Here is a 26,541-nt window from a genome sequence, read left to right as displayed (position 1 = left end):
TGTAGAAATCTTTCAACTTCACTCTAAGTTTGGAAATTTTCACAATAAAATTTTGGAGGAAAAAAGGGGGGAGAGAATAGGGCAAGTAGAATAACATTAATTGCATCATGAGCAGTAAGAGGGGGTCATAGGGTATCATTTAATGCTAACAAACAGAACTGTAGACACCTAAAAGTACAAAGAGAAACACTAAGAAAGAGAATATTACTGACTAAAATTGGAAAGCAATGAAGAGATAAGAGAGTGTGCAAGCTAATTTTATTTTGCTCAGAGTGTGAAACCAAGGAGAGAGGGGACTGTTAGTATTTATAATATGTATTTTTAAATGAAAGAAATGAGATCAAACACAGATGTTATATAGATAAATCTTAACTAACCTAAGATAAAAGCAGAATTCAACTCTATGCTGTATACAAGAGACTTGCCTAAAACAAAAGTGATTTAGAAAGGTTAGAAATAAAAGGTTATGCAAAGTAGTGCTAGTCAAAAGCAAACGAAAAAAAGCAGGGATTAAGGCTTTGATATCAGACAAGGTAGAATTCAAGTCAAAAAGGTATTAAGCAAGACAAAGAAGATACTATATAACCCTGCTGTCCATTTCAGTAGCCATGAGCAACACATGTAGCTATTTGAAATGCAGGTAATGTGACCGAGGAAATGAATCTTTTAGTTCATTAATTTATATAGTGCAGAAACCACTTCCATCATCACAGAAAGTTCTGTTGGATACTGCTTCTTTATAATGTTAAAGATTCCAAGTTATGATGAAGATGCAACAGTTATAAATATCTACATACCAAATAACATAGCATCTACTTTCATAAAGCAGAAATGATGGAAAGATGCAAACCCACTCTAAGAAAAGACTTTAAAATCAAATTTCTCCATTCAAGACAAAACAAGTGAAAATATCCAGAGCTTAAGCGTTGAAATTGAAATATACGTTGCCGGAAGACTTAATGAGCTGATCATTCTTTAAGTTCTCAGAGTATCTCTAAATACTCTCCTCTCCCAGCACAAAGTTTGCATTTGCAGCCCTTGAAAATATTTGGTGATTACTTAATACATTTTCAGCGTTCCTAATGAATATGCATGGCTATAAAAGGAATTACGGGAACACATTTAACTGCCCTAAAAACATATTTGCATGATAACTGTACTAGCCTTCAGAGTTGTGGTGAGAATACAATTAGTGGGAATTTTTGAAGTGTTCTGAATTTTTAGGAAGAAAGTCATTGCATAAGCATTTCTGTTTTGGCCTTTTTAGTGAGTACATGGGTCCCCAAGGAAAAACCATCTTTGTCCTGCTTCAACTATTCACCCCAATTAAATCCTTCAACACCCGGGTACATTTGAGGAACAATGCCCCTGACTCAGCTGACATTTCCTCTGATAATAAGCTATTTGCAAAACATTTCTTGACTTCCTTTCCTAAACCTACAGCCTGATGACCTGTGGAATAATCTGAACTTTTGGTACTGTCATGGAGGCAAGGCAGAAGAAGGGAGAGTTATATTGGTCTCGTCTTTAAAGACCCAACAGTGGCCCACCCACTTCAGCTTCCTAACAAACATAGGGCAGAATGGTTCACCAGGGAAACAGGTACAGAACTAGATGGAACCTCACCAAAGCCACAAAAACCCCCTTGCTTCCTTCTCTGATAATGACCATGTCCCTCACAAAGGCCAACCCAACATTCCAAGGCCACAGAACAGTTTTCTTCAATAAATAGGTGTTATGGTAACACAGAACTGCCCACACCTATTTCAGTTGGCTTTAAGGCTGCACAGCGTCAAGGATTGCTTATAGGAGAAGGGAGTCTCCCATCTTTACATCTTTTCTAGGGGTTATTAATTAAGATCTTTATTTTTAAAGGTTTGATGAGAAAGGGTTTTACCTGGTCTGCCAATGTGGTATCACAGGTTACCTGCGTAGCAACAAGTAGAGTTTGGCCATCAGAAGACCTGGTCAAGTATGTGCATGGAGTAGCCTGTGTTGCAGATGCTGTTTGTTTCTTATTTCAATTACTTATCATAATCTTTCCTTCTAACCCCCATGTCTTATTATTGATCACATGGCAGCATAAAGATAGGAACAACTAGGGCTGAAGCAGAGGTCACTGAAAACATTCCCATGGCCTGGAAGTGCTTGCCCATCTTGATGACTCATTGGATGGCTTGTTCATCCTTTTCCCCAAAAGAAGCGTGTTGCCATTAGTCAGCTGTGTGTGACCAATGTGGGTTGTCCTTGCTTGCAGATGGTCACTTTGCAGATCTTGACCAACCCAGTTCAGCTGTATTTGATGATGATACAGTTGTTCTTGATGGATGAGAAATGAAAATGCAATATCCACTCTAGGGGTTTCATCATGAACAACGTATTTGCCAACATCCAGGGGACCTTATAACTTGATCATCTTCCCATGGCATGTATCAGAGGAGGTCACACCCAGTCTATCTTTGGCATGACTCCTAAAGTGGTGTGAAATATCAGAAATGGTGGGTGTTGGGAGCCTGGGAGGGCAAACGTACCATCTGGGAAGGTGACCGCATCAGTGAAGGCAGCAAACTTGCAGACCCCACTGAGGGTTCTATAAAACCTTACAGACAACATCTGGGAGTCAGGAGATGTAGCAGTCCTGTATAAGGCAGGCTTTGTGGAATGTTTTCTGTTCACACATATAGGTTGTTGACTGGAGGTCTGCTTCACCAGGGAGACTGACACTGTTTTGCTTAAAGAAATGAAGCAAAGAAAAACAAATGTATAACATCGTTCATATGTAGAATATAGAAAAATGATACAGATGAACTTATTTGCAAAGCAGAAATAGAGACAAAGACGTAGAGAACAAACATATGGACACCAAGGGGGAAAGGAGATTGGGATGAACTGGGAGATTGGGATTGACATATATACACTACTATGTATAAAATAGATAACTAATGAGAACCTGCTGTATAGCACAAGGAACTTTACTCAAGGCTCTGTGGTGACCTAAATGGGAAGGAAATCCAAAAAAGAAGGGATATACATATACGTATAGCTGATTCACTTTGCTGTACAGCAGAAATTAATGCAACATTGTAAAGCAACTATTCTCCAATAAAAATTAATTAAAAAAAAAAGAAATGAAGCAAAAGCCTAGAGGTGTTTCGCTGTCCAACTCTTTGTGACAGCAGGGATGAAGTAGTCTGTTTTTGCTGGTGAGGTAAGCTTCAAATGAACATCAAAGGCAGCTTCAGCCTAAAGAAAACCTCACGCACCCAGTCTGAAGTGTGAGTTAGCCTTGATGATGGCGGGTTGGATGAGCACAGCGGAGCAAGGCCCTGTTTGGATTCACTGCATTTATGTATATGGGCGTTATGTCTATTCTCCCAGAGGGCCCACTTCACTGACTTCCCTAGTGAAGCGTCATCAGAGTTCTCACAATATACAGGGTTTGGAGGATTCATTTTTATACTTCTGAAATACAGAAGTCCAATCTTCTACTTACCCTCTTTCTTATTAGTCTTGGGTGGAGCAAAGAATATGCTTAGCAGGTTGTGTCCTGGAATCCAGGCTGCAGTCCAAAGGCAGGCTCCTTTCACCCAAGACTGCAAAGCATGGAACTGGCCAACATATAGTAGAGGTCTCAAAATCAGAGCCTAGACACATGGCCCAAATGCATCTGCCAATCCAAGTAACCAGATGGAGAAGCCCAGAGAATCAATTTTTTTCTTCATTCATTTGAGAAATATTTACTGATAGTCAAATAAATGCAAGGCACTTGTTCAAGAAGGTAGGGATTTGTCTATGAACAACAACAAAATACATACTCCTCCTTTGGGCATCTTACATTTAGTTGGGAGGAGACAGTGATGAAGGAATACAGAAGTGCGCGATGGAAGCAAGCCAGAAGGTGTCCCAGAATCAGGGGCAGGTACCTGCAGCAGGTTCACACACCAGCCTGCATGGGCATGAGGGGTGCTTTTATGGAGCCTGAAGCTGGGCAACAAAGCCATTCAACCGAGAACCTCTCTTGATTCCTATGTTTTCCATTTGTAAAACTGAGATAATGATATCTGTTTTCAGATGCTTTGAATTCCAGGGGTGAAAAATAATCCCTGCTGTGAATGCAAAGTTATTCTCACTAAAGCATGAAAGTTCTCTGGGCTTTTTGATCTTGTCACATTGTGAAAGCTGTGTGCTCCAGTAGAATGGCACCCTGGGCTCCAATCAGGACACTCATGTTCCAGTCCAGCTCTGCCATCAGAAGATGTGTAACATTAGGGAAAGTGCTTAACCTCCTGGAGCCTTAGTCTATCCACCTATAAAATGATTGTGTTGGGCCAGGTGATTCGTAAGCTCAAAATTTTTCTGATCTCCAATATACTTCAAAGAAATGTAATCTCCTAAACCCGTCTTACCAGTACAAATGCTGCTCATGACTAGGAAAAGCCCCTTGTTGTGGCTTATGGCCTGAACTAACTTTTGTTCATCTAATGCAACAATCTTATTCTTGTTGTTTCAGAGACTAAAATTATATATTTTTCCTACTTTTTGCTTCTTTCCTGAGTATTTAATTAGTAAAGTTTCAAGATCTCTTCCAATAGGTTTGCCATCATATTTAGCTTTTTGGCTGCTCTTATGAGCTTCTTCCTTTTTTTCTTACTTAAAATCAATGTTCTTTTTGTTACTTATGCAGCATATTCATAATATACAGTAGCTAATATTTATCAAGTACTTACTATAGGCCAGGCACAAATCATCTCATGTGATCATCACAGCAACATGAAGAGATACACTATTATCATCTTTATCTTATAACAGAACAAAAGATGCATTGAGGGGGTAAGAGGTATCCCAGAGTTACATGGCTAGTGAGAGCCCAGCTGGGATTGTCTGACTCTAGAGTTCAAACTGGAGACCTCTACTCCAAACGGACTTAATTGATGTCTAAAGAGAGGGGGTCAGAGACAAGGGGGGTGTGGAGAGAGAGAGAGGAAGGGAGCAAAGGAGGAACGGAGGAAGGGGGGAGGAAAGAAAAGGGAGGGAGGGAAGGAAGGAGGGAAAGAGAGAGGGAGGGAGGAAAGAGAGAAGGAAAGGGAAAAAGAAAGAAAAGCAAAAAATATTAAACTCAGGGATAATAATTTAAGCTGCTTACACTATTTTTTCATTCTAAATAAAAATAGTTTTATTTAGTTGTATGGAGAATGTATAATATTATAGTTTAGATTATCTGCTGTATTGAAAACTAGAGTACACATGAGAAAAATAAGACTTCTTATTTTAGCCATTACAATGTTGTTATCTGGGTCTATTTAGGAAGCAGCAAAATGGAAGCAGCATTCCGATCTTTGACTCTGAAATTAGATCCTGGGCTCTACGACAAGGGTAGGGCAGGCAGCATGTGGCCCAAGGTCAAAGACTGCCCAACACAAACCCAAAGGCCCCTGCCCCGAGAGAGGTAAAAACGAATTCACAAATTCCATGACATTAAATAGTGACTCTTCCTGAGCATCTGAATAACCCGTTCTATTTTCAAATAAGGTCAACTCAGGAAGCTGAGGTTAGAACAACTAAGGGCCAATAATATCCTTGGCTGGAAAGCCTGCCCTTCATCAGCAATTGTGTGTCTGCGATGCTCTCTGACTTACCTACATTCATGACCATTTGGGGAAAGGTATATCTCGCTGAAGCCTCATATTTGCTCCTAAAGTTCTGGTGCCCATAGCGGAGAGGCAGGCAATGGTTCCCACCCACAGAGGTAGCATTCTGTTCTGCAGGGTAGGGCCTCTAGCACCAGCACAGCTGTTGTCAAGAGGTCCTTAACGCTCCATCACATCTATTGACAACCTGCAACCAGCTAGGTCATGGACTTAATGCTTCACTACAGTTATTTATGAGTCACTGTAACTTCAGGGTTTTTGTTTCATGCAAAGATCAGAAATACAAAAACAGATTCATCTCAGAGAGCTAGAGAATAAGAGTCTTGTACTTGTAAATTCTTAATCTCTATAGACCAGCAATCACTCCTCACTGCCTTTTAAAAATTATATAATTTTATTCAATTTCAAGGATCTTATATTCCCTCAAACCATTCACGTTGGTAACAAGGGAACAGAAAGCCTGCATGAGGAAATACATTTATGTTCTACAAAGGCCTATAAAACATGTAAATCTAATAAAGACCAGTCTGCATCTTTTTTCCTTAAGATATGTTTGCCTGAAACCGGAGAGGAGTATTTTTCAATCAGAGCCATAAAGTTAAAAAAAAATAATAACATCTATCTTTTTTTGTTTACCATCTTAACCATTTTTAAACATACAGTGCAGTAGTATTAACCATATGCACATTGTTTTGTAACTTTTTCATACTGCAAACCTTAAACTCTATATCCGTTGAACAACAATTTGCCTTCCCCCCAGCCTCTCCTCAGCCTCTGGCAACCGCCATTCTACTTTCTATCTCTGTGATTTTGACTATTCTAAGTAGCTTGTGCAACGTGGAACCCTGCTTTATATTCCTGTGACTGGCTTATTTCACTCAGCATAATGTCCTCCGAGTTCATCCATGCTGTAGCATTTGACGGCATTTCCCTCTTTTTTTAAGGCTGAATAATATTCGATTGTATGTACATACCACATTTTCTTGATTCATTCATCTGCCCATGAATATTTTGGTTGCTTCTACCTCTTGGCTGTTATGAATAATGCTGCAATGAAAATGAGTATGCAAATACCTCCTTGAAATCCTGTTTTCAATTTTTTAGGGTATACATCCAGAAATGGGATTGCAGGATCATATGGTAGTTCTATTTTTAATTTTTTGAGGAAATTCTACACTGTTTTCCATAGCAGTTACACCATTTTACATTGCCACCAACAGTACACAAAGGTTCCAATTTCTCCACATGCTTGCCAACACTTGTTACCTTCTGGGTTTTTTTTTTTTTGCGGTACGCGGGCCTCTCACTGCCGTGGCCTCTCCCATTGCAGAGCACAGGCTCCGCACGCGCAGGCTCAGCAGCCATGGCTCACGGGCCCAGCCGCCCCGCGGCATGTGGGATCCTCCCGGACCGGGGCACGAACCTGTGTCCCCTGCATCGGCAGGCGGACTCCCAACCACTGTGCCACCAGGGAAGCCTGGGTTTTTTGATAGTGGCCATCCTAACGGGTGTGAGATGATATCTCATTGTGGTTCCTCACTGCCTTCTATAAAAAGAAAAATAATAACCAAGCAAACAATTCCAAGTAGTTCAATTAAATATTCTATCAAATTCTTTGCCTACAGTCCTCAAACACTGTTTTCTTTCTGGCACTAATTTGTTCTTTGTCCAGTAATAAAAAGCACTCTTTGGTGCAAAAAGTAGTCAGCATACATAGACCCTCTGACTCAGCATTCCACCCCCCGGTACACAGTCAACCTAAGTGAGTAAGCATGTCCACTATCAGACATGTATAAAAATGTTCATAGCAGCTTTATTCATAAGAGCCCAAAGCTGGAGATAGCCAAAGTCCATCAACAGTACAATGGATAAATAAACTGTCATATATTGACATAGTGGAATAATAAACAGCAGTGAAAAAAATAAACTTCTGCTACATGTGACAACTTGGATGAATTTCACATACCTAATATAGAGTAAAAGAAAGCGTACTATATGATTTCATTTGTATGAAGTTCAAAAAAAGGCAAAACTATGGAGCTAGAGGGCAGAATATCATTTCCATTGGTGGAGTATTGACTAGCAGGGTACACAGGGGTTATTTGGGATTTTGTAAATATGTTATATCTTAATCTGGGTACCAGTTATGTAAGTATATACATATATGAAAATTCATTAAGCTACATAGTTTATTTAAATCTGCATACTTTCCTTTTTTTTTTTTGTAAAAGGTATTTATTTATTTAGGCTACGTTGGGTCTCCGTTGCTGCGCACGGGCTTTCTCTAGTTGCAGAGATCTGGGGCTACTCTTCTTTGTGGTGCACAGGTTTGTGTTGCGGTGGCTTCTCTTGTTGCAGAGAACAGGCTCTAGATGCACGGGCTTCAGTAGTTGTGGCACGTGGGCTCAGTAGTTGTGGTGCACGGGCCTAGTTGCTCCGTGGCATGTGGGATCTTCCAGGACCAGGGATCGAACCAGTGTCCCCTGCATTCACAGGCGGAATCTTAACCACTGTGCCACCAGGGAAGTCCCTGTATACTTCCCTTTATATAAGCTATAACTATCCAAAAAAAAGCTAAGAAAGATTAACCTTAGCAAGAAGATGCATTTGCAGTGATAAGATATCTCCCTTTGTGATTTTTTTAAGAGGAGCTACTACCCAAAAGTCAAATAGTTACTGGGCTGAATGTCAATATTTTGACATAGTATGAGTGTGTTTCGTGTTTGGTAATTGCAATCATTGTTGCTTTTGTTGTGGTCATCCATTTACAATGCTTGGCGCCAGTTTATTTATCTCTTGTAAAAATAAAATACAGTGTGTGTGTGTGAAAAAAAAAAAGAGGAAATAGTGGTATGTGCCAGGAGCTCCTGGAAACTACGTAAGAGATGAAGACCCCAGAATTGTTGAGCTTTCTAAGAGGCCCAATGACTCAAGTAAAAACAGAAGGCTTAAAACTGAAACCTGGGGATATATGTATTACATAGAGCTGATTCACTTTGTTATACAGCATAAACTAACACAACACTGTAAAGCAATTATACTCCAATAAAGATGTAAAAAAGAAAAACAAACAAAATCAACTAGTAAATGAGTTGGGGTAATATTGTAAAGGGAAAAAAGAAATGTCAAACTTAGCATTGAAGTGAACTTCAAAAATTGGCAGGGAGATGGAAGGCAGAGACGAAATAATAAAATTCATTCACTCTGAACCTAAGATACTCCATGGCAGTTAATTAGAAAAAATAAATTAACTTGGAGGGTATTCATAGTCCTCTAATTTACAATTGTGTCATCAGCACCTGAATGTGTTAATTTTTAAACGCTAAAATCCATCACTCAGTTGTCATTCACAACAATCAACTGAGAATCCACTGTGAGCTTAGCTTTGTTTATATGCAGTTGTTGCCCTGCATTGTTAGGCATAGAGTTACATTTGTTTGTGTTCATTCCTTATTGCAACAAAGCAATCCAATGATGTAAATAGAGGGTTGAAAATCAAGCCATCGCTGAAAGATTAGTGTTCTACATAACTCAGCTCTAAATAGAGTTCCATCAACTCTTAAATATTAAAGGAAGCATTGCCTCATGAAGTCATCCTAATATATAGCCAGGACTCTATATTAGTAATAATAACATGGCAATGTCTAGATTTTGAGATATAAAAGTAAACCATATAATAAATCCTAGTTTAATTAGTCTGTGTTTTCCATTGAAATAGGTCTTGGCTTGCAACACCTCTTCTGGGACAATTAGGTGGTACAGGATTCCTCCAGGATTATAAATATATACAATTCAAGACAAACCTACTTCTTGTGTGCTGAGCCACATGAAAACAGTTACAGTTCCTACCACCACCCAGTGCAACAACCACTGTCGTCTCTGACCTGCACAATTATAATAGCATCCTACACAGAGTCCCTGCGTCTACCCTGCCCTTAGTCTATTCTCTATACAGCAACTGGAGTGGTCCTTTTAAAACCTAAGTCAGATCAAAACCCTTCTTTGTTCAAGACCCTCCAAAGTCCTTACAATGAATGACAAGGTCTTACACTATCTGGCTTCTTTAGCCCTCTGTCTTTATAACACCCTCCCCTTTCGCTCTCTACTCTCCAGCCAGCTGGCCCCTTCCTGATCATGAAAGCTCCTGTCCAAAAGCCTTTGCATTTGTTTCCTAGATACCTGCAGAGCTTGCTCTCTGGTTGCTTTCTTGACCTAGTTCAACTCTCACCTCATTTTAGAGATTCCTGACCACTCAATGATAACTCCTTCAAACAATATCTATTTCTCCTTCCTCCTTGCTTTATTTTTTTTCATAGCACTTGTCAGCACCCTACGTGTTTTAAAGTACTTGCTTATTTACTTTCCATGTCTCTCCTCTAGAATGTGAGCTCCCCCTACTGGAGAGTAGGGACTTTGTTCACTGTTGCATTCCCAGAACCTAGTACAATGCCTGGTAGTATGATAGGTGCTTGATAAATACTTGCTGATTAATCATGTAATGAATGATTTACTGCATATTCAGAGAGAATGCAATCTGTAGGTGTTTTTAAGTTAGGAATTAGAAAATCATTTCTAAGCTACACATTGTCTGAGTTATTAGGGTATCATCAGCATTCTTTTAACAAACATATGTATAAATGGGTTGTTTATAACATTTAAAAAAGCATTGATATATATAACAAACTGCACCTTTCATCCTGGTGACATGATATAAATAGAGCATAAAGCTTCATGATACTGACTATATCATAATTTTTGGCCATCAGACTCAGTGTCTAGCAGCAAACGTATCTATATCAGGGTTACAGAGAGCAAGAGGTTCCTTGTAGTTCCTTGATATACACCATCTGGTGCAGGAATACTGTAACTTCCACTCCCTCATTGTTCAAGAGAAATATACAGACATGCATTACCACTCATCGCTCTACAGCAGGAGTAAGCTAACTATGGCATGTGTACCAAATACAGACCAGCAGTCTGTTTTTGTACAGTCTGAAAGCTAGCAGTAATTTTTATATTTTATAGAGTTGTAAAATAAACAAAAAAGTATGCAACAGAGACCCTATGTGGCCAAGAAAGCCTAAAATATTTGCTTTACAGGAAAAATCTGCTGATCTCTGCTCTACAAAATCAGGTTAATGGACATGATTTTGGATCCTTAGGAAAAACGGCCTTGAAAAAAATACCTGGAACATAGGATGGTGCTAAAACATCTAGTTTGGCTTATTGAATCAGTGCATATGACAAGGGCAGTGCATTTTTCTAACAGAAGATGCACTGAATTAATTTTTGCAAAGACTGAGGAAAGTGATACTGGCTAGAAAAGCATAAACTTCCCTGTGAACTTTGAATCTTGAGTTTCAGAAGGGGAAAAAATCCATATAAAAATCCATATAGGGCTTCCCTGGTGGCGCAGTGGTTGGGAGTCCGCCTGCCGATGCAGGGGACACGGGTTCGTGCCCCGGTCCGGGAAGATCCCACATGCCACGGAGCGGCTGGGCCCGTGAGCCATGGCCGCTGAGCCTGCGCGTCCGGAGCCTGTGCTCCGCAACGGGAGAGGCCACAACAGTGAGAGGCCCGCGTACAGCAAAAAAAAAAAAAAAAAAGAAAAATCCATATAAATTTAAAAACTAATATAAGGCAAAACATGTATGAGAAGAAAAAAATAAGCTCGGGAGCATTGGAGCCAAGTTCCTCTTTGGACTCCAAGATGTCCATAAATAACCATTCTCCTGTCTTTTAATAACAGAACTTCTAGATCTGAGCTTGGAAGAAGTCTGTCCAACTAAAGGCTGTATTTCTTAGCCTCCCTTGCAGCTAGGCATGGCCATGTTCTGGAAAGTGAAATATGAACAGAAAAGATGCATGTCATGTCCACAAGAGTAGCTTCTAGGTCTTCTGTAGAATGAGATATCCTGTGTTTCCCTTTACCCCTCCTTCTTCCCATTGGCTGGGAGATGGAAGATGCAGGTTAAGGGTTGCAGAGTCACCCTACCAACCTTCAACTGCTTAGCTAGGTAACTTTTTTAAGAGCAAACTAAGCTCCTATCTTGTTTAAGCCTTTGCCTTTAGTAGTCTGTTACAGCAACTTACATTGAAAGATGAGGAACAGTGATGTTCCTAACAGCATGAGGTTTTTATATACATTAATGCAAAAAATATTGACATAACATAAAGTGACTTTAAAATTTTAACTTAAGAGTAATTTTGCCTATATCTTATAGAATCGTATTCATGTATTAGCTTGCCAGATATATACACTCATGTCTTCTTTACAAAATATTATGGTTTTAAAATTTAAATTTAAAACTTTGATCAACCTTAGATTTCTTTTTTGCATAAGAAGATAAATAGTGCTATTTTTTGTTGTTGTTCTAAAGAGCTATCCTGTTGTCCAAACATTATTTCAAAATAACCCCAGTGATCTGAAAATCTACCTTTATTAATTATGTATGGACTCCTTTCACTCAACAAATGCCGACTGAATGCCTACTGTGCCTGGCACTGTGCTAGAATCTGAAAGGACAGTGATGAGCAAAGCACAGTCCCTGCCATACAATGGAGCCTATGGTATGGTGGGAGGACAATAATAAGCAGGTAAACAGTTATAATTTGCAAAGGGCTACGAAGGAAACAAATACAGTGCAGAGAGAGAATGATGGGGTGGAGATGCAGGGCAGCTTCCTCTTACAGACTGCTTGAAGGAAGTCCCATTGAATTTAAGTTGGAGCCCAAGCATGTGATTGAGCCAGGCTCACACTGAGCCAGGGGACAAGCATGCCATGTGGAAGAAGCAGTGCATGCAAGGGCTCCAAGGGAAAAAGAATTTGGCTCTTTGGAGGAAAAACAAACTGGTCAGCATGGCTGAGACATTCTGAGCATGGAGAGACATGCTGTGAGATTAGGTTAGCAGAACTAGTGGATCTGGGTATTCAGGGTAGGAATATGGATTTAATTTCAATTGCATGGAAAACCATCAAAAGCTTTTTTTTTTAACGTCTTTATTGGAGTATAATTGCTTTACAATAGTGTGTTAGTTTCTGCTGTATAACAAAGTGAATCAGCTATACATATATATACATAACCATATCTCCTCCCTCTTGCGTCTCCCTCCCACCCTCCCTATCCCACCCCTCTAGGTGGTCACAAAGCACCAAGCTGATCTCCCTGTGCTATGTGGCTGCTTCCCACGAGCTATCTATTTTACATTTGGTAGTGTATATATATATATATGTCCATGCCACTCTCTCACTTCGTCCCAGCTTACCCTTCCCATTCCCCGTGTCCTCAAGTCCATTCTCTTTGTCTGCGTCTTTATTCCTGTCCTACCCCTAGGTTCTTCAGAACCTTTTTTTTTTTTTTTTAGATTCCATGTATATGCGTTAGCATATGGTATTTGTTTTTCTCCATCGGACTTACTTCACTCTGTATGACAGACTCTAGGTCTATCATACAAATAACTCACTACAAATAACTACAAATAACTCAATTTCGTTTCCTTTTATGGCTGAGTAATATTCCATTGTATATACGTAACACATCTTCTTTATCCATTCATCTGTCGATGGACGCTTAGGTTGCTTCCATGTCCTGGCTATTGTAAACAGAGCTGCAATGAACATTGTGGCACATGACTCTTTTTGAATTATGGTGGAAAACCATCAAAAGCTTTTAAGCCAAAGGTTTATATAGGCAATAACTCTGGATGTTATTTTAGGCAGTAACTCTGGATGTTTTGAGGAGAAAGGCTAGAAGGAGGCTAATAGAAGAAGAAGGAGGATTATAATAAAGAAAATTGGGAAATTATTGAAGTAAATTTGGGGAAACAAAATTTCTGTGTACCTTGGGGTCTATTTCAGAGCTCAGTTCTATTCCATTGATCAGATTATTTATTCCCACACCAGTGGCACACTGCAAAAATCTTTATAGTTTCATAATACATTTTATAATAAAAATAGTTATATTATATAAATTTTAGCTTCATAATATACTTGTGGTAGAGCAAGTTTTCTCATCCCTTCCAACTCAGAATTTCCTAAATATCCCAGCATGTTTATTCTTCCATTTGATCTTTGAGATTATCAAATTTCACAAATAATCAAGATGGGATTTTATTAGGATTGCACGAACTTTACAAATTAATTTAGGGAGAATTAACATCTTTGTAATATTAAGTCTTCCTGTCATCCAATAGCAAGGCATGTCTATACATTTATTCCTTTTTGTCTGAGCCTCAGTAGTCATTTTTATAATGATTTTCTGTATGTTAGTCCTGTACATTTCTTTTGAAGTTTATTTCTTGATAATTTTTGTTATTGTTGCTGTTGTCATTGGGATCTTTCTCTTGTTATATTTCCTAACACAATTTTTGTCATATGTCCTCACTATTTGTAGTGGAAAGGGGAAAAGATATTGGGGAGAGTTGAGGTGATCACCTATTTTTTCCCTGATCCCTCAGTCTCACACCTGGATTATAGTTCTTGAAATTAAAAATCAAGAACTTAACAGCTTTTGTTATCTGGTTCCATCCTAACAGCCTCCCATGAAGCAAAGGGGTTCCTGTCTCCTGACCCATCTGGGGAAAGGTAACAGAAGTAAAAAGTATAGGGAGAAAATATTAATCAATTAATACTTCAAAATATCATCTATTATAGTATATGTGGATTATACATATTTATATGAAAGCAGAATATTACATGGGGCTTTTTATGTGGCCTCATATTTTGCTACCCCCAAACACAAAGACAATGGTACACACACTTAAGGAGAGGGTCAAGGCATATTCTTTTTTTTTTTTTTAAATGTCATTTTGAAAGCCTACTAACTTTTTTTTTTTTTAATTTATTTATTTTAGTTTTGGCTGTGTTGGGTCTTCGCTTCTGTGCGAGGGCCCTCTCCAGTTGCGGTGAGTGGGGGCCACTCTTCATCGCGGTGCACGGGCCTCTCACTGTTGAGGCCTCTCTTGTTGCAGAGCACAGGCTCCAGACACGCAGGCCCAGCAGTTGTGGCTCACGGGCCCAGTTGCTCCGCAGCATGTGGGATTCTCCCAGACCAGGGCTCGAACACGTGTCCCCTGCACTGGCAGGCAGATTCTCAATCACTGCACCACCAGGGAAGCCCCAAGACATATTCTTAGGACTTACATACATACATACATAATACATATACACACTCACACACACACCCCAAAGTGCAAAATAGAATCCTCTGAGGGACAAGAATACAAACTGGTGGGTTGTTTGTTTTTTTTTTTTGTCAGTACTCTTCTGTATTTTCCAAATTTTTGCCAATGAACCAATTTTACTTTTATGATCAGGAAAAAAGTTGTTTGCAACCTGAGAGAATTTCAAATAAATCAGAGAAAAGAGCGGGAAGATTCAATGCTTAGATATTCTCAAAGGGTATGTGGCTTGAAAGAAATACGTGAATCTAAAAACTGAAATCGGACCATAAGATCCTCTGTAATTCCAAAAGGACTGAAGGACAGACATGAGGAAAGAAAGAGAAGCAGATGAAAGGGGGAGAGACAGAAAAACATGAAGTGTGACTCCACAGAGAACTCTTTGATGACTGGGAGAAGCAAGGTCTATCGAGCTGTGTGATTGCTTGTTCTTCAGTAAGTAGATTCTTTTTCAAAATGGAAAACATGGCCCCAACAGGCAGAAGGAGGTAATGCTCCAAATGAAATGATTTCAGGCTCAAATGACAGGAGTGCAGAAGAAATTCATGTCACAGCAAAGCCACTTCAGCTAAGTGTTACAAGATCATAGACATTGGGAGGAACATCTCAGGCCACAGACAGACAGGCAGCCTGGACTTCAAAGAGGAGAACAAAAGGTTGCACAGAAGGAGCAGATGAGCTTGATAGTAATTCCAGAAAAAGTCTAGTTTGGATTATTAAAAATTGGCCTTAATCTTTTCAAAGTGCTAGCATTTTAGCTTTTAAATCCCAGAAAGAACACTGGCTCTCTTTCTCCCCATTAAATTAGCTCTGCTTGGTATATGTATGTGATGGTCTTTAAAGAACAGCTCCATTGTGCTCAGGTGAGAACAGTGACATAGCAATGACGGAGAGGCTGGAACCACAAGCCATTCCAGTCCCCGGAAATATTAATGCAGCAACCAGCATTTCTTCAGTAGCTACTATCTTCCAGGCATTGTGCCGGGGGTGTGATAATGACTAAGGCACTGTCCTGTCTTCCAGGAGGTCACACTTTAGAGGAGAGAGAGATGGTCAGTGCTATTGCAGCTGTGATGGCACTCAGAGATCAGCATATCTTGTCCCTTTTGAGGCCAAAGGGACGAGATCTTTGAGAATTTACTGTTTGAAGTGGTTGCCTTGGCAGGCGAAGCATTGTCCTTCCCTGGGTGTAGGAAAGTAGGAGCCAAATGGCTTTCCTGCTAGGATACTTTTGATCCCCCGGATGCAGTTTGAACAAAGTGTCCTCTGAAACTCTCCATGTCTCTAAATACCATACTTCTGTAAGCTCAGTAAGGACTGGATAAAAACATGTTTTGCATTAACACATTCAATTTTCCCCTTCCTTTTCAAAACTGCTCTCTTACACAAGAGCTATTTCATCCAAAAGGAAACAAAAACATAATTAAGAAAAATACATGCCTAAATATATTCATTAATAATGACAAAAGAATAACTTTAAAAGAAAATAGAACCAAAAATTAATCATCCAGTCTACATACACAGTGCCAAACAATCAGTCTGCTCTCTTCACCAAATTACCTGAACTCACAGGTTATTTATATATCATATCTCAACCGAAAATTGGCACACAGCACTATATTTGAAAAGACTCAAAGTTGGTGGGATTTTAGGGCCTTTGGAATACTTAAAAAATAATCTAACAACTGAAATAATTCACAAATGCAAAGCCTAGAAGAGAAATTTTCCTTCAGCACACCACTTGCATATTTTTAAATTTCCCTATGCTTGTTCACATCTCCAAAGAATCCTGGCCCAACTGATACCTTTTAACAGAAGACTGTGGCACTTCTGAAGCGAGGTTATACAAATATATACACAGCTCTTTGATGAGGACTTGTTATCGTCACTTAAGAAAAATACATAATACATAATTCTTTTATGAGAAACCAAAGCATTGCCTTTTAGGTGATCACTTATAGCAAGGTTCCCTTTCTACCCATTGAAAAGGGCAACTTGTAAAACTCAATAGTGCCCCATTGTGGAACTTTGGGACAACTGACATCTGATCAGGGTTTTGCTATTTTCCTTTCTGCTTTGTTTTCTTTTGCTTTCTTGTAAGGGTTTCTCTTTACAAGAGAAACTTTCTCTAGTTTAGAGACTATAACCAAATTTCTTTAGGAGTTGACAAAAGCAAAGAACCAATCATATTCATGTGCATTAATGTATGTATTATAGGGGCTTTCCTGGTGGCGCAGTGGTTGGGAGTCCGCCTGCCGATGCAGGGGACACGGGTTCGTGCCCCAGTCCGGGAGGATCCCACATTGCCGCGGAGCGGCTGGTCCCGTGAGCCACGGCCGCTGGGCCTGCGCGTCCGGAGCTTGTGCTCCGCAGTGGGAGAGGCCACAACAGTCAGAGGCCCAAGTACCACAAAAAAACAAAACAAACAAACAACAAAAAATATATATATATGTATTATAAATGAATTAATATTTCTTAGAAACAAAATACCCTTCATATTTTCTAATTTGTATACTTCAATGTCTAATCCAAAGAGTAAAGAGAAAATAAAAGCTACTTGTCCAAAGTGTTGTCTTATTCTTCCACACACGAAGCCCCAAAGGTAAGGACGTTTAAATAGTAAAAAGAACCTTAGAAACATCACAGAAAATCCTCTTCCCCTAAAGGAAAGAGACAAAAATGGGCATAAAATATAATGGTACCCTATTTCCATGGTTCATCTCATAATTAAACCCATTAAATTTTAAGACAACTGTGTATACAATTCACACACTTATTTTTTCTTCCTACTATGGAATATGTCTTGTTCAGGTCTAAAAGGGAGCAAAGTTTTGGTCTGGGCTTGAAGCCTGTGCATGATTCCTCAAACCCCACTGATAAAAAGCACCTCACCTGCAATGATATATCTGGTTGTTGCATGGCTCTAATTAACATTTTCTTCTGCATATTAAAGCTAGAACTTCCTTGATTATTCTCCCTCTCATTATCCTGATATTTGGGGACAGTCCTTCTGGCTTTCCTGGGTTCTCGGTTTTTCAGATGGATCATCTCCAGGACCTTAAACACTCTCTCACAAGACATCATTTCCCAGCTTCTCACCCCTCTCATTGCCACCTGCGGGACAGCTGTTGTGGAGGACACCACCTCCAAACTTGAACTGCAACTCAAAAGTAAAATCATCTGAAAGAACAAAAACAAGACTATCCAGCCAGATGAGTTTCTAAAGCAATGAACAAGTCTTCCAAAAAATATTGAGTTTCTGTTAAAATATGTTACACTACCTTGAAGTAGTACAAGTTAGCAGAAACCTAGAGCAGAAAATTCCAAAAGTAGTGGTAGTCTTGTCACAACAATAATAAAAATATATTTTTTACAAATTGGGAATGAAATGCACTAACTCCTTTAAAAAAATAAATAATGATGGTTAAAGCAGGATGTGCTATGATACCTGAAGAAGGTGCAACATTTTTAAATACTAAAGAGAAAAGGAAAGCATAGATGGAGCCAGTAAAAAGTTGAGTGGAGCTACAAAGAATTGCAGATTCTTTGTTTACAAGAATGGGTGGGTGTTTACAAACCCAAACTGCCAGGCAATTAATCAACTAAATGACAGTGGTTCAAAGAAGCTGATAAAAAATGAGGACCTTACAACACAGGGAATATAGCCAATATTTTATAATAACTATAAATGGAGTATAACCTTTAAAAATTGTGAATCACTATATGGTACACCTGTAACTTACATGATATCAACTATACTTCAATTTAAAAAATAAGAGAGGGACTTCCCTGGTGGCACAGTGGTTAAGAATCCACCTGCCAGTGCAGGGGACACGGGTTCAATCCCTGGTCTAGGAAGATCCCACATGCCATGGAGCAACTAAGCCTGTGTGCCACAACTACTGAGCCTGCGCTCTAGAGCCCGCATGCCACAACTACTGAAGCCCACGCACCTACAGCCCGTGCTCCACAACAAGAGAAGCCACCACAATGAGAAGCCCGCTCACTTCAATGAAGAGTAGCCCCTGCTCGTTACAACTAGAGAAAGCCTGCAAGCAGCAACAAAGACCAACCCAGCCAAAAATAAATAAATAAATTTATTTATTTTAAAAAAGATAACATTCCTTCAAAAAAATAAAATAAAATAAAAAATAGGAGAACTTACAACTACAAATAATCGGGTAATCATAAAATGCTTCGAACCTGGTGACTCTGGCTAAGAGACTTTTTAAAACAATTTCCTACCTTGGGCTCCTCTTGAACTCAGATAGTACAATTTGGACCCCAAACCCATATGAGTTGCAGGTCCATGATTATAAATCTTCAAAATAAACTTATTTTTTCTACCCAGAGACTATCTGAAATGACAGAGTTCCATGTTACTTCTGCTGCTGAGTGGGATTTTGCCCTAATCCACAGCCTTCTTGAGATTGTAGTCCTTCAAGGCGACTGGCTTTACACTGGGCAGTACATTTAGTAGACCCTAGCTCTTATCTCCTGCCCATATGAATGTTAAAACCTAAATCCCTACATCACTAAACCTAACAGTCCCTCCCCAACCCTTTCTCCCCAGTCCTGCTGTGGCGCCAGCTCACCTGTTTACCATTCTGGTTTTCATTTTCCTTTTTTCTTTTCTGGGCCCTGGAGATTTCTCATACTTTCTGCATGAATTATATACATATATTTCTCATAAATATACTTGTAAATCATTTTAAATAAATGCATAATTATTACATGGATGTGTGGCAATTTATTTACCTACCTATTGAAGTGTTTGATTTTTCACAATCAGAAATAACACTTGGGTAAACACCCATGTACCTAAACTTGTGTGGAAATATGTATTTATTTCCTTGGGATAGATTTCTCGTAGTGGATTGCTGAATCAAACAGTACGCCCATTTTAAAGGCTTTCTCTTCTTCCATAGATAGCACTTTAGTACTTAACTTATGATGTTTACTTAATTCTTCCTATTTTACACTTATTGATGGACATAATTTGTCTTCTCCATCAGATGTCAAGCCTGATGGTCAGTAAGTCCATAATATTCCACTAGTTTGAACCTAAGTACCTTGAAAGTACTTACTAAAAGTCTGTTAGCTTGAATTAAATGAAAATTCGTAATTTTAATGCTTCAGAATCAATAGTAACGAACTTGTCCTTGGGTTTCCTTGAGAGACAGTTTCAGCATACAAAACAGCCTCTCAATACAGGTCCTGCCTACCCAGGTTTTGTGCTACATCTTCAGAGAGAGGAGAGGATGGAAGATTGGGGGATAATGAATGAATGTGTGGTGGCAAGACAGACAGGAAAAATGGCTAAAAAGTACATGAAAAGATGCTCAGCTTCATTAGTCATTATAGAAATGCCAATCAAAATGACAATGTGGCATCCCTTCATACCCACTAGGATGGCTACAATCAAAAGACAGACAGGGGCTTCCCTGGTGGTGCAGTGGTTGAGAGTCTGCCTGCCAATGCAGGGGACACGGGTTCGTGCCCCGGTCTGGGAAGATCCTACATGCCGCAGAGCAGCTGGGCCCGTGAGCCATGGCCGCTGAGCCTGCGCTCTGCAACGGGAGAGGCCACAACAGTGAGAGGCCCGTGTACCACAAAAAAAAAAAAAAAAAAAAAAAAAGACAGACAGTAACAAGTGGTAAGGATGTGGAGAAATTGGAACTCTCATGCCTCACTGGTGGAAATGTAAAATAGTGGAATCACTCTGTAGTTTGGCAGTTCCTCAAAATGTTAAACAGAGTTACCACATGACCTAGCAATTTCATTCCTGGGTATCTATCCCAAAGAAATGAAAACAGCTGTCCACACGAAAACTTGTACATGAATGTTCATAGCAGCATTATTCAAATGCATAATAGCCAAAAAGTGAAAACAGCCCAAATAATATTCCATAAAGGAATATTATTTAACCATAAAAGGAATAAAGCACTGATACATGCCACAACATGAATGAACCTTGTACATGTTAGGCCTAGTGAAAGAAGTCAGCCATATGTTATATGCAAAAGACCATATGTTATATGATTCCATTTGTATGAAATGCCCAGAAGAGGCAAATCCATAGAGACCAAAAGGAGACAAATGGTTACCAGGGACTGGGGGGAGGACAGAATGGGAGTGGCTACTAACTGGTACTGGGGTTTCTTTGGGGGATGATAAAAATGTTGTAAACTTAGATTATGGTGACGTTTGCACAACTCTGTAAAAACCATTGAATTGTACACTTTAAATGAACAGGTTTTATGGTATGTAAATTATATCTCAATAAAGCTGTGTTTAAAAAAAAAGGAGCGAAAGGAAAAGAGATCTAAACTCCCACTTACTTGCCTCACCCTTCTTGTAAGGCTCCCACGTTCCAGTGATTACCATTCTTAGGCATAGCCATTTCTCTCATGGGCTCCATGATGGTTTGACACCTTCTACCAGATGACCAGAGCTTATAAAGCGTTCAGTGCACCCTAACTTTTCTCCTCACCTCTTTCTTCTTCTTCCCTTTTCTTCACTGCTGTTGACTTCATTGATTTACCCATTCTCCATCTTACTCATTACCCTATTTTCTGGTTGTGCACTATTTGCTCTGAGGAGGAATTTATTACATGTGCCCCTTAGACTTTCATTGTTTAACAACCTCTTTCTTTATGCCACCTGCCTCTTTGCAAAAGTCTTTGAGAGCAAGGAGAGGGAGGTTGTTAATTTATATAATGTATTAATGTGCCTTTGCACAGAGCTCAAAGGTTATAACCTCACAGATCGTGGCTGTAAAATACAAAACCTGAATGATAAACTGAAGTGACCAGTTGCTTTGGAGACAACAAAACACGTATTGCACGATCTTCAGAAACACCCTCTCCTTCCTTTCTTCACCCCCAAACCCACCTCTGCAACTGGGAAACAGGCATAATGAAGACATTTTCCAGAATATGGCATAAAACCCAGAGTTTTAAAAAAAGGTACATCAGCCCCTTTTCCCCAAGATTAACTTCCACAATGCTATCCTTCCCTGCTTCTCCTTCCAGAACCTTCTAGCAACCTCACAGTGATTCATAATTAGAGTTCTTCCAAACTTTGTAGTTTCTATGTATGGGCACTTCTGCGGGAATTTCCAGAGTATTATCTAGACATCTGAGCAGATGTGGTGGGGGGTAAGGAGAATCTCTCCTTTGCTCTGGAGGGTAGAATGGCACTTGTACGCGGTGAATGAAGGGAGACTTCACTAAAGAAATAAGTCCTCTAGACAAGAGGACTGAATTAGCGGTTAGGCCAATTGTGCAAAGACACAAAGAGTAAATAGCAACCTGAATTCTGCAGAGACTGGGAAGCTTGATGCAGAAAGCTCATTTTTTTAATTCTTACCAACCTATTCTTAGAGATGCTAAAAATTCATCTGGCATGAGAACTAAATAGACCAGTTTAATTTTTTTCTCAGTAAGCTCTCACATAGCCCTCTCTTCTATTTTTATGATTTTATGCATGTGTTTTGATATTTTTCTACTTCTTTTCTCCATTTTCTCTCAACAGCCTACACTGAACCACAAAATGTAATGATGGGAAACATACATTCATTCAAGATAGCATAAGAAGCGGTTTACATTTTTGCTTCATTTTGCCCAAAGGGGAGTTATTTTTCCTTTTAAGGTGTTTCCAACTACAAAATTAGGGAAGGAAGGAGGGCGGGCAGGCCACACACAGAGAATCTGCACTCTGGTTGACTTGAGCTCACTTTTAAATTTAGAGCCAGGAAGCTTGAAACTAAAACAAACTGCAGTGCATTTGGCTATGTGTGGTAGGAAATGAGCTTTCCATGCTGAAATCATAAAATAATTTACCATAAGAAATGTTTTTTAATGATGTGTGCTAGTCTTTTCAAATCATAAAATTTTATATATTTTTTGTCTCAAATCAGATCTTAATTTGCTAACCAGTCAGGATAGTCACTGTTGCGGTCAAGGGGAAGAGACCACACTGCAAATCTACCACCCTCTTTGACAGTGGCCTCAGAAATCTAGTGCTTGGGGTTAGAGACCCTCATGTGCAGAAGAAAGGTTATTGGAATATGGGTGAAGGGAGAAGCATGGGAATCAATGGATCACCTAGGAAGAGAGTAAAATAGAGAAAAGGGACCGGGACTGAGCCCTGGGGACACCAACAAATAGAGGTGAAGCAAAGGAGGAGATGCAAGCAAAGGAAATGGAGAAGGAGTAGTCAGTGAGATGGGAGAAAACCAGAGAGGGTGCCGTTATGCTGTCTGGGTAGCCACAAGAAGAGAAGGTTTCAAGAAAGAGAACGTGTCAAATGCACTGAAAGGTCAAGTAAGAGGTCAAGAGAAAAGTAGTCCTTGCACTTGACTTTGTGGAGGTAACAGTTGACCTTGGCAGGAGCAGTTTCAGGAGTAGTGAGGACCAAATCCCATTAGAAAAGGTGAGAGAGAGAATAAGTGGGGACTGCAAATATGAACAACTTTCAAGAAGTTTGCATGTGAAGGGAAGCAAAAATTTGAGGCAGTAACTAGATGGAAATATGGAATCATGGGAGAAAGTTTTTTCGGTCTGTTTTTCAAGACGAAAGATTTTAGAGCATGTTAGAATTCTGATATGAATGTTCCAGAAGAGAAGAGAAATTGCTATTTGCAAGGCAAAGAAGGGATGGTACAGGAGCACAGAGAATTTCTGAAACAGAAAGGAAAGGTGAGGCTATACATGCAGATTATTTTGTAGACTTGGTTGTGTAAGGATGAGAGTATTCCTGTTGAATTGGTTCTTATCTTCTATAGAAAATGTGAGGCAAAATCAACAGGGGATAGTGGAGGCTGTGGGGGAGGGATTGACATGGACGGGGAGAAGACAGAGGGGCAAATGTGAGCAGTCTTTTGAAGAGTGAGAGAGCAAACACAAGAGGGCAGAATGAAGCAGTAGGTGGTGTTGACTGCCTGTGAGATTATGGCCATGAATTTAATAGGACACAAGTCAGAATATTATGTGTTCTTCCCAGGCAGTCTTGAGCAGCTCAGGAGCAGGTGAGGATGAGGTCGGTGGTTGAGGTTAGCCATGGCTGGAATTCAACCAGATGATTATGATGGAGGAGGAGTCAAGGAGTTTAGGATGCATGACCATAGAACCCTAAGGACAGAAATGCAGACATGAGGGTGGTAAGAAATGAAAAAAACGTAGGGTCATTGAGATTGAAAATCTCAGTGATTCTTTAAAAATTGTTGGAGCAGAAGTACTAAAGCAGGTAAGATGGAAGGATAGGAAAAGTAATGAAATAGAATGAAATTGAAGTTGATGTTTTGGAAATTGCACAGAGAATGGTGAGATTAAGTTCAAGAATGACCTTGGAAATGGATTTCTGAGGGTTTTGTGATTTCACCCTAAATTTTTCCTTTCCCTGTCTTGCCTTAGGGCCTTCGTACCTGGTTCCTTCTGGTCATTCAGGTCTCAGTTCAAATGACTAAATTAGCCCCTGCAAACCCTATGGCCCCTGCCACTGTCTACCACATCATCTTTGTATTTTCATTCCTCCTCTCAAGATCCACATTACAGTATTTGTTTATTTGTTTCTTGTCTAAACCTCTGATGAAAATATAAACTCAACAAGGAAAGAAACAGTGCCTTTTTAGTTTGCCACGGTATTCTCAGCATCTAGGACAGTGTTTGGTACATAGCACATACTCAATAAATACTTGTTGTGTGAATGAATAAAAGGTCAAGTGAGAATTCAGCAGAAAATGTGCTATATCTCCAACACCAAATCCTGAAAATCATGCTTAAAACGTTATCCCTTCAGATGAGAGCTTCTGTCTCTGTTAAAATGCAACTGCCACGTGATACCTCAAAAGTGACCCAACATCATCTACTCATGCAGTACTTCAGCTGAGAATGAATAACCTGAATCTAATCAGGCAGAGGAAAAATCAGGCAGACATAAAATGAGGAATTTTCTATTAAAATAAAAATGAAGATGGGGGAGTTCCCTGGTGGTCCAGTGGGTGGGACTCCATGCTACCAAGGCGGGGGGGCCGGGTTTGATCCCTGGTTGGGGAGCTGGATCCCACATGCATGCCGCAGCTGGGAGGTTCGCATGCCGCAACTAAGAGCCTGCATGCTGCAACTAAGAGCCCACATGCCACATTGGGGATCCTGCATACCACAACTGAGATCCAGAGCAGCCAAAATAAATAAATTAATTAATTAAAAAATATTTTAAAAAATAAATATATCAAGTCAAATCAAATAAAAGTGTAGAGGGACTGTATTCTTCAAAAATGTTAATGTCATAAAAGACAAAGAAAGACTGTGAAAACGTTCCGAATTAAAGAAGGCTAAAGAGACATGATGATTAAATGCAGTACCTGACCCTAGACTGAAACCTGCATTGAAGGGGAGTAAAATGCTTTAAAGAACATTATATATGGAGAGTAAATTCGATTAAAATATTTTGTCAATGTAAACTTATCAAGTTGATAACTGTAATGTGGCTGTGGAAGAAAATATCCCTACTCCTAGGAAATACACACTAAACTACTTAGGGATAAAGGACCATGATGTGTATATAACTTACCCTCCAATAGTACAGAAAAAATTCCATGTACACAGATATGGCTATAGCTATATACATACAGATGGCACAAATGACAAAGCAAATGGGATAAATGTTAACAATAGGTAAATTTAGATAAAAGGAGGTATATTGATGTTTGTACATTTATTTCTGCAACTTTTTGTAAGTTTGATATTATTTCAAATAAAAAAGTTAATTAAAAATTAGAACATTGGACTTCCCTGGTGGCACAGTGGTTAAGAATCCACCTGCCAATGCCGGCGACACAGGTTCTAGCCCTGGTCTGGGAAGATACCACATGCCGCAGAGCAACTAAGCCCATGCACCACAACTACTGAGCCTGCACTCTAGAGCCCGCGAGCCACAACTACTGAGCCCGTGTGCCACAACTATTGAAGCCCGCACACCTAAAGCCCATGCTCCACAGCAAGAGAAGCCACCGCAATGAGAAGCCCACATACTTCAACGAATAGTAGCCCCTGCTTGCCGCAACTGGAGAGAGCCCACATGCAGCAACAAAGACCCAACGCTGCCAAAAGTAAATAAATAAATTAACTAAAAAAAATAGAACATCTGGGAATGGCTTAATAGCATAATTATAGTATTTGAAAACAGAAGGGTCTTTGGAGATCAAATAATCTGAATCTTCCCTTCTACAGATAAGAACAAGGCCAGAAGGGTGTCATGCGTTTTTAGCAGGAACAGAAATAGAGTTGAGATCAATTTAAGTTTATAACATTAGACATACACCTACCCTACAACCTAGCAATTCCACTCCTGTATATTTACTAGCACAAATTAAAAATCTATGTCCACAAAACACTTGTTTAACAGTGTTCATAGCAGCTTTAAATCCTTGTATATTCATATAACAGAATGATAAAGATTGAAGTATAAATATACATCACACCATAGATGAATCTCCAAAACACTGGGGAGTGATCCTTCTTTCTCTATTTGTAAGAGATTGTGTAATACTGGTATTATTTCGTTCTTAACGGTTTTACAGAATTCACCAGTGAAAACATCTGTGTCTGGAGTTTACTTTGTGGAAAGGTTTTTTTCTGTTTGTTTGTTTTCTGCTTTTTATTGTAGTCCAAACACTGTAGATGATACATTTTAGAAACTCTGGATTCT

General features: G+C 39.5%; 1 protein-coding gene across 6 annotated transcripts in view; it reads right to left on the bottom strand.

The window, feature by feature from the left end:
- FEZ2 (fasciculation and elongation protein zeta 2) overlaps positions 1–26,541 on the bottom strand; it is a 216,632-nt gene that overhangs the window by 72,780 nt on the left and 117,311 nt on the right. The window lies entirely within an intron of this gene.

This window comes from Lagenorhynchus albirostris, chromosome 13 (assembly GCF_949774975.1).
Source record: "Lagenorhynchus albirostris chromosome 13, mLagAlb1.1, whole genome shotgun sequence".
Classification (NCBI taxonomy): Eukaryota; Metazoa; Chordata; class Mammalia; order Artiodactyla; family Delphinidae; genus Lagenorhynchus; species Lagenorhynchus albirostris.
This window is presented reverse-complemented; position numbering and strand designations above follow the sequence as displayed.